Source organism: Sapajus apella, unplaced genomic scaffold, assembly GCF_009761245.1.
Source record: "Sapajus apella isolate SASKATOON/1434 unplaced genomic scaffold, GSC_monkey_1.0 scaffold144, whole genome shotgun sequence".
In the NCBI taxonomy this organism is placed as follows: Eukaryota; Metazoa; Chordata; class Mammalia; order Primates; family Cebidae; genus Sapajus; species Sapajus apella.
The window spans coordinates 2998976-3004975 of NW_022437084.1; the positions used below are offsets into that span (position 1 = coordinate 2998976).

Here is a 6000-nt window from a genome sequence, read left to right on the forward strand (position 1 = left end):
TATCAAGGACATTAAGATTATGTTACTATTATTAATTCTTCTGAGAAAAAGAAACCAGGTGCAGAAGCGGAGCGTGAGAGCAGACATGGAGTGTGACCACTGAAGCACAGTGTCACATAGACACAGTTAAGCCCCCGGATGTCTCCGGGCCTCCCTGACAGCCATCAGGCCTTGCTACAAGAGCTTGGGGGAGTGGAGTTTTCTCCTAACTTCCCCAGGAAGGAGAAGTCTCAGCCATTTTGGACGTCTCCTTCCCTAGCTGGCTAAACAGTGGGCGCTTTCCCAGCGCTGGGGCTTCCGCACAGCCGAGGCGCCCTCCTGCAGCCCTTATGCGGGCGTGACAGAGGGCTTAGAGCATCTTGCCTTAGGGTCACTTTGCTCACAATGTCACCTCAGTTCCATGCTTCATAACCTGATAATCGTTTGTAAAATTAAAGGTTGTATTGAGTATATATCTTTATGATAAATAACTATAAGATTATATATGATTATATAAAGGAATAACTATGTGCTTATATTTCTAATTCTTTTCTAAATCAATATTTATATGGGAGCAGGCTGAGGCTTCAGACCCTTGCCACGGCACTTGTGGGGTTTCCCCCCGACAACTGGGTCAAAGCCCCCTCTAGTCCCCTCTTCCACAACAGCTTGTTGGTTTCTAAGCCAGGTCCCTCCTGCCTCCTGAGTCTCCCCTGCACCCCTCTTCTCTGTCCTCAGGGCTCGGTCAGGCTCAGGGCTCCTGCTGTCATACCTGGAACCTGACTCTAGGGTCTCCCTGACCTCTAGTCTCTCCCTTTCAGTCTATACCCCACAAAGCCCCCGAGGGCTCCCTTTGAAACCCTGACCTGAGCCACACGGTTCTGTATCTGAACACGGAGTCAACACCTGCGTCGTCCCTCAGCTTCTGTTTCTTTTGTTGTTGTTGAGACAGTCTCTGTTGCCCAGGATGGAGTGCAGTGGTGCAATCTCGGCTCACTGCAACCTTCACCTCCTGGGTTCAAACAAACGATTCTCCCGCCTCAGCCTCATGAGTAGCTGGGATTTACAGGCACCCACCATCATGCAGAGCTAATTTTTGTACTTCTAGTAGAGGTGGGGTTTCGCCATGTTGGCCAAGCTGGTCTTGAACTCCTGACCTCAGGTGATCTGCCAGCCTTGGCCTCCCGAAGTCCTGGGATTACAGGCATAAGCCACTGCACCCGACCTGGCAATCTGTGCTTTAACAAGCCTTTCTGGTGACTCTGATGTGCATTAACGTTTGAGAACAGCATTTCTAACCACTTAATTCACCAGATCCCCCCTCTTTTATTGGCAAATTCCCTCCTGCTTTTCTTTCTTCCTTCTTCACTGGCTGATTCTCCTCAATCTCCAGTGGATCTTCTTTTTTATAGCTTATAAAATCTGGGGAGTCCCAGCCCTTTCTAGGTGCACTCACTCACAAGATGATATCATGCAGTCCCATAGTGTTTCTCGCAATCTACAATACTATTGACTCATCAGTTTGTATGCCTAGCCTCAAACTCTAACCCGGAACTGCAGACTCAGGGAGATCCATTTGCCAGCTCAACCTCTCCCTTTGGCTGTGTAATTGACATCTCAAACTTAACTTGCTCAAAACGAAACTACTGATTCCCTCCTACCTTCTGCCCACTCCAGTACTTTCCTTTTCAGTTAAACTGTTACTCCATCTTCCAATTCTTCAGGCTCAAAGAAAGTTTTGGAGCCTTTTTTTTTCTTGAGACAGAGTCTCGCTCTGTGTCACCAGGCTGGAGTGCGGTGGCGCAATCTCAGCTCACCGCAACCTCTGCCTCCTGTGTTCAAGTGATTCTTCTGCCTCAGCCTCCTGAGTAGCTGGGATTACAGGCATGTGCCACCACGCCCGGCTAATTTTATATTTTTAGTAGAGATGGGGTTTCTCCATGTTGGTCAGGCTGGTCTTGAACTCCGACCTCAGGTGAGATGCCGGCCTTAGCCTCCCAAAGTGCTGGGATTACAAGTGCGAGCCACCATGCCCGGCGGTTACCCACCGTTACTTCTGTTCAGTGGAAGCCAGTGGCTAAGGAGAGCCTGCACTCAAAGATTGGGGAATTAGACTATCTTTCAAAGCGTCAAAGAATTTGCAGATGTATTTTTAAACCACCACACAGTTCATCAACAAATCATGTCCGTTCTACTCTTGAAACAAATCCAGAATTTGACCACATTTCACCATCTCCGTTACTATTACCCAGATCTAACCACCACCATCTCTTGCCTGGACTGGAGATTTCCTCCTCATTGGGCTCTCTGCTTCCACCCTTAGCCCATTGATACGGTGTGGTTGTGTCCCCACTCAAAATCTCATCTTGAATTGTAATCTCCATAATCCCCATGTGTCAAAGGATAGACTAGGTGGAGGTGACTGAATCATGGGGGTGGTTTCCCCCAGGGTGTTCTTGTGACGGTGAATGAGTTCTCACTAGATCTGATTTTTGTTTGTTTGTTTTTGCTTTTTTTTTGGAGATGGAGTCTCCCTCTGTTGCCCAGGCTGGAGTGCAGTGGTGCGATCTTAGCTCACTGCAACCTCCGCCTCCTGGGTTCAAGCGATTCTCCTGCCTCAGCCTCCTGAGTAGCTGGTACTACAGGTGTGTGCCACCACGCCTGGCTAACTTTTTGCATTTTTAGTAGAGACGAGTTTCACCGTTATTAGCCAGGATGGTCTTGATCTCCTGACCTCGTGATCCGCCCGCCTCGGCCTCCCAAAGTGCTGGCATTACAGGCATAAGCCACCGCACCTGGCCAATCTTATGCTTTTATAAGAGGCTCTTCCCCCTTCGCCCAGGACTTCTTCCTGCCACCTTATAAAGAAGGTGCCTTTCTTCTCCTTCACCTTCTGCCATGATTGTAAGTTTCTGGAGACCTCCCCAGCCATGCTGAACTGTGAGTCAATTAAACCTCTTTCCTTTGTAAATTACCCAGTCTCGGGCAGTTCTTTAGAGCAGTGTGAAAACAGAGGAATACACCCATACATCCTATTCTCTGCCCAGAAGCCAGGGGGATCTTGTTGTTAAAGTGCAAGTCACTCCTTGACTCAGAACCCACAAATAGCTTTCATCTCACCCAGAAAAAAAAAAAGAGCAATTCCAACCATGACCTATAAGGGTCTCCAAATGATAGTCTGTGTTATTCACATCCAATAGTACCAAATATTAAATGCATTTAATAAAGAGATCTTCCAAACAGGCTTTATGTGAGCAACAAGGCCGTTTTATTTCTCACTTGGGTGCAAGTGGGCCAGATCCAAGAAAGGACAGGTGAAGGAGGTAAGGTGGGAATTGGCTTTATAGGTTGGGATAGTTTTTTTTTTGGGGGTGGGGTGGGGTGGGGGGGGGGTGTTGCAGAGTAAGATCAGTTACAGTGGTTGCGGATAGGTGCAAGGAGTATACATGTCCACAAGTTCAGTTACAATGGCAGGGTTGGGTGAAAAGTATTTACATTATCATAAGAACAGTTAAGATGGCAGGGTTGGGTGAGGAGCTTGTCCAGGGAAGCTCCACTGGACGATCAGGGACAATGCGGAACGGAGGCAGGGGTTGGGAGACATCAGCTGGGGCAGACAGGACTTCCGACTTTAAGGCTGCAGGCTTGCAGATGGAGACCTGATAGTCTGACCCCTGCCACTGCTCTGATCTGTTGCTACCTTTTCCTTAGTCACTGGGATGCATTCATATCAGACTTCTTGCAGTTTCCAGAACCTATGAAGTGTATTTCTGCCTCAAGGCCTTCGCTGTTGCCATTTTCTTTGCCTGGCACGTTTGTTCTTCCCCTGGCACGTTCACATGGCTCCCTCATCTCTTTCAGGTCTCTGTGGAAACACCACTTTCCCCAAGGGTCCCTCTTGACTACCTTGTCTAAAGGAACTCCCTGTCAGCACTCTCATTCTCTGAAATTCTTTCTGTTTAGATATTTATTTTCTTTGTGCAACTGGCATGTAAAATCTTTTTCATAATTTTATCCTTGGATTCTAGGACAGTGTGGGGCACATCATTCAATAAATATTTATTGACTGACTGAGACGTTCCCTGGTGCTTTGAACTCACAGTTTGCCTTGCCTCAAGGCCTTTGCACAGACTGGGGCTTGAGATGTTCACACACGTTTTTCACCTAGTAAATCATCCTTCAAGCCTCAGCTCCAGTGTTACTTCCTTAGAGAACTCTTCCTTCTAAATTAGGTCTATGGGCGGGGCACAGTGGCTCATGCTTGTAATCCCAGCACTTTGGGAGGCCGTGGCAGGCAGATCACCTGAGATCAGGAGTTTGAGACCAGCCTGGCCAACACAGCAAAACTCTGTCTCTACTGAGAATATAAAAATTAGCCAGGCGTAATGGCAGGCACCTGCAATCTCAGCTACTCAGGAGGCTGAGGCAGGGAGAATTGCTTGAACCTGGGAGGCAGTGATGGCTGTGAGCTGAGATTGCCCCACTGCACTCCAGCCTGGGTGAGAGAGCGAGACTCAGTCTTAAAATAAATAAATAAATAAATAAAATGAATTAGGTCTACGGCCCTTTTCTGTCATGACACTTTTATCTATTTATTTCTGAGGCAGGGTCTCACTCTGTCACCCAGCCTGCAGTACAATAGCATGATCTTGGCTCAATGCAACCTCTGCCTCCTGGTTTTAAGTGCTTCTTGTGCCTAAGCCACCCGAGTAGCTGGGATTACAGGTGTGTGCCACCACGCCTGGCCAATTTTTGTATTTTTAGTAGAGATGGGGTTTCACCATGTTGGCCAGGCTGCTGATCTTGAACTCCTGGCCTCATGTGATCTGCCCACCTTGGCTTCCCAAAGTGCTGGGATTACAGACTTGAGCCACCATGCCCAGCCGGTCATAGCACTAAATACATTATTTATTTATCTATTTTTGAGATGAACAAAAATTCTTAATTTTGGTGAAGTTCAGTTTATCGATCCCAATGTATACATTTCATAAAGTTCGTAAATTTTAACTTTTTTTTTGAGACAGAGTCTTGCTCTGTAGCCAGGCTGGAGTGCAGTGGCGCGATCTCGGCTTACTGCAACCGCCTCCCAGGTTCAAGCTATTCTCCTGCCTCCGCCTCCTGAGTAGCTGGGACTGCAGGCGCACGCCACCATGCCCAGCTAATTATTGTATTTTTAGTAGAGATTGGGTTTCACCATGTTGGCCAGGATAGTCTCAATCTCTTGACCTTGTGATTTGCCCGCCTCGGCCTCCCAAAGTGCTGGGATTACAGGCATGAGCTACCTCGCCCAGCCTTAATACAATTTATAATCACGTAATTATTTGTGAGTCATCATGTATCTGTTTTCCTGTTGTGTGAAGCAAACTGAGGGCAGGAATGGGGTCTATTTTGTTCTCTACAGTATTCGCAATTCCTAGCATTTAATAGACTCTCAGTAAATACGTGTTGAAGGATTGAATGATTCCCAAAGATTGTGATGAATTCTTATAGCACCCCCACAATTTCCTCTTCATCTCTTTGTTCAATGATAACAGTTTAAGCCTATGATTCTCCAAGTGTGCCCCAGGGACTCCTGGGGGCTCTTGAAACACTTTTGGGGGTCCATGAGGTGAATATTATTTTCATAATACTACTAGGATGTTATTTGCCTTTCACTGTCATTTCCTTTTTGCATATTGTGATGTTTGCCAGAAGCTACAAGACAGGATCTATTTTGACACACTTAATGCAGAAGCAGATATGAGAACCCAGCTGTCGTATATAAAGCCGGGCATTAAAGATATTTGCAAAAATGTAAAACAATGCCATTCTTCTCCCTAAAATTTCTTTTGGTATAGAAATTATAGTTATTTTAAATAAAAATGTTATTTTGACACAGTGAATTTTAAACAATAACTATTTTAGAAATTTAATATTGATAGATATAACTCACATAAACATACAACCCATATAAATGTAACATATAAATTGTTGGAGTCCTTAATAATTCTTTTTTTTTTTATTTTTTTATTTTTATTTTTT

General features: G+C 45.9%; 1 protein-coding gene across 1 annotated transcript in view; it reads left to right on the plus strand.

Moving 5' to 3' along the window:
• SLC6A16 (solute carrier family 6 member 16) overlaps positions 1-6000 on the plus strand; it is a 45975-nt gene that overhangs the window by 7151 nt on the left and 32824 nt on the right. The gene's annotated exons all lie outside the window — the stretch shown is intronic.